We start from the raw sequence: 3,290 nt of genomic DNA on the forward strand, positions 1-3,290 counted from the left end.
GCCATCTGGGCCTGGGCTTTTGTTGGTTGGGAGTTTTTTGATGACCTGGTCAATTTCTTCTTTTGTTATGGGTTTGTTCAAATTTTCTACTTCAGTCTGAGTAAGTTTAGGTAGGTCTTTCTTCTTCTAGAAATGTATCCATCTCATGCAAATTTTCTAATTTGTTGGAGTACAGATCTTCATAGTATTCTGTTATTATCTTTTTGATATCGTTTGGTTCTGTTGTGAATTCCCCTGTGTGGTTTCTAATGCAATTTATTTGTGTCTTCTCCCTCTTTACTTTAGTTAGTTTTGCCAATGGTTTGTCAATTTTATTAATCCTTTCAAAGAACCAACTTCTTGTCTTGTTGATTCTTTCTATAGTTTTCGGTTTTCCATCTCATTTATTTCTGCTCTTATATTTATTATTTCCCTTCTTTTCGTGACGATAGGTTCCCTCTGCTGGTCTGCTTCTAATTGTTGAAGATGTTGTGTTAATGTGTTGAATTTGGCTCTTTCCTCTTTTTGGATGTGTGCATTTATCACAATAAATTGTCCTCTCAGGACTGCTTCCTCTGTGTCCCAAAGACTTTGGTATGTTGTGTTTTCATTTTCGTTTGTTTCTAGGAACTTTACGAATTCACGTTTAATTTCTTCTTTTACCCAGTCGCTTTTCAACAGGGTGTTGTTCAGTTTCCATGTATTCGACTTTATTGTTTTGGCCTTCTTATTGTTGATTTCTAGTTTTATAGCATTGTGGTCTGAGAAGATTCTCTGTAGAATTTTGATGGTTGTGAATTTATGGAGGCTTGCTTTGTGACCTAACACATGGTCAATTCTGGAAAATGTTCCATGCGTACTGGAGAAGAATGTGTATTGTGCCGTTGTTGGATAGAATGCTCTGTATACATCTATGAGGTCAAGTTGGTTGATTGTGTTGTTAAATTCCTCTGTAGCATTGTCAAGTTTCTTTCTGGTTGTTCTATCCCTTTTTGAGAGTGGTATGTTGAAATCTCCCACTATAAATGTGAATTTATCTATTTCTTTCTTCAATACCATTAAGGTTTGCTTCATGTATCTTGGTGCTCTTTCATTGTGAGTGTATATGTTTATTATGGTTATGTCGTCTTGCTCAATTGACCCTTTGATCATGAGCTAGCGTCCTTCTTTGTCTCTTATGCTGGTTTTTATCTTAACGTTTACTTTGTCAGAGATTAGTATTGCCAGTCCTGCTTGTTTATTGTTGCAGTTGGCTAGGTAAATTATTTTCCATCCTTTAACTTTTAGTCTGTTTTTGTCTTTGTGTGTAAGGTGTGTCTCTTGCAGGCAGCGTATTGATGGATCTTGTTTTCTTATCCATTCTGCCACTCTTTGTCTCTTCACTGGTGCATTCAATTCATTGACATTCAATGTAATTCTTGATAAGTATGAATTGATTGCTGTCATTATGTTACTTTATTGGCGGTGCTGTTTGTTCTTTGGTTCTGATTTCTTTCTTATGTTGGCTTTGTGTTCTTTGAATTGTTTCTGGTCGGTTTCTTCCTAGTTTTTCTCTTCAATTGTTCTGTTTGGGAATTCATTTTTATGATATGTTGTGGAGTGTTAACTTTCTTTGGGGTTACCTTGTAATCTACTAACTTTTCTGTGCATTTAGGATACTGCATTTTAACCTGTAATTTACCTGGCATCCCTACTCCTGGCCTTCTGTTGCTGCATTTGTCCCTTCTTTGACATTGATATGTTTATGACCTTCAGTTGATCTCCCCATTCCTTTGAGTTTGTTGTAGTCTCATTCTATTCTGGACTCCACTATCTGTTGGCTGTATTCCAGGTGGTGTTGCCATACCTGTCAATCTCTGTTTGTTGTCTGTTCTTGTTGGTTCTCTGTCCACTGAACTCCCTTTAGGATGGTTTGAAGTGCTGGGTTGGTTTTGATAAAATCTCTCAGATTCTGTTTATCCTGGAATGTTTTGATCACACCATTTTTTTTTTTTTATTGATAGTTTTGCTGGATAGACGATTCTTGGTTGACAGTTTTTTTCTTGTAGGGCTTTGTATATGTCTCCCCATTGCCTTCTCGCCTGCATGGTTTGTTCTGAATAGTCAGAGCTTAATCTAATTTGCTTGCCTTTATAAGCTATATTTCTCTTCTTCCTGACCACTTTTAGTATTCTTTCCTTTTCTTTGATTTTGGAGACTTGATTATTATATGTCTTGGAGACTTTCTTTTGGGGTCTATCCTTCCTGGGGTACGTTGGGCTTCTTGAATGTTTATCTTCTGTTCTTCCAAGATGTTAGGGAAATTTTCTTCCAGAAGCTCTTCAACTATCTCCTCTGTGGACTTCTCTTATTCTTCTTGTTCCAAAATGCCAATAATTTTTACATTATTCCTCTTCATGTTATCCAGCATGAATCTTAGACTCTCTTCAGATTGTTTTATCCTTTTAGCTGCTTGCTCTTTTACCTTGGCAGTATTGAGAGCTTTGTCTTCCAGTTCCCTAGTTCTGGCTTCCATATTTTAGTCTGCTCCTTTCCCCTTTCAGCCTATTGACTATTTCTGATATCTTATTATTGATCACCTGGACATCTTTTTGCAGGTTTTGAATTGTTTCCCATACTGTGTCAATCCTATTTGCTTGTTCCTGCAGTACTTTCCTTACTTCTTCCTTATTTTCCTCAACCCTTTTTTGAAGTATTTGAATTTGTTTCCATATCATTCTTCTGAATTCCCTCTCAGGCATATCCAGAACCCACTCCTCCTCCTCTATAAAGCCTTTGTCTGTCTCCAGCTCATTTGCGTCAGCTGCTCTCTTCTGTTTTGGGACTTGTTTTGATAAAGTTGATTGTTTCTTATTGGTCATGGTTATTATTTTATTATTATTATTATTAATATGATCGGGAGATGGGCTTCCCTTATTGTCTGTAATGCGTAGCAGGTGTTGTTGGGTCTTGTCTTAGTGGTGGAGTATTAATTATGTTGTATGCTTATAGCTTGGCTATATGGCCATGATTGCTGCTTCTTCTTAGGTTAGGTAGGGAGGAAAAGCTCCCACCTCCAAGAAAGATGTGTGATCAAAAGGACCAAATGCAGAAGTAATATAAACGCCTGGACAGGAATCACCACTTTGGAGTGGAGATGTGGCTTTGGTTAACTTTTTCTGTTCCCTGTTCCGCCAGAACAGCAGCTGGAAGATCCCAGCTGCTACCTAAGAGTGGGGGCAGGGCGGCTTAGGTGCAGGGCTTCAGATTTGGGATGGAGGATGGTGAATGATGTCAAAAGTCACCACCTCTCTCCCTCTCTCTGTGCCATG

The sequence above is a fragment of the Chrysochloris asiatica genome, unplaced genomic scaffold (genome assembly GCF_000296735.1).
Source record: "Chrysochloris asiatica unplaced genomic scaffold, ChrAsi1.0 scaffold00167, whole genome shotgun sequence".
NCBI classification, from domain to species: domain Eukaryota; kingdom Metazoa; phylum Chordata; class Mammalia; order Afrosoricida; family Chrysochloridae; genus Chrysochloris; species Chrysochloris asiatica.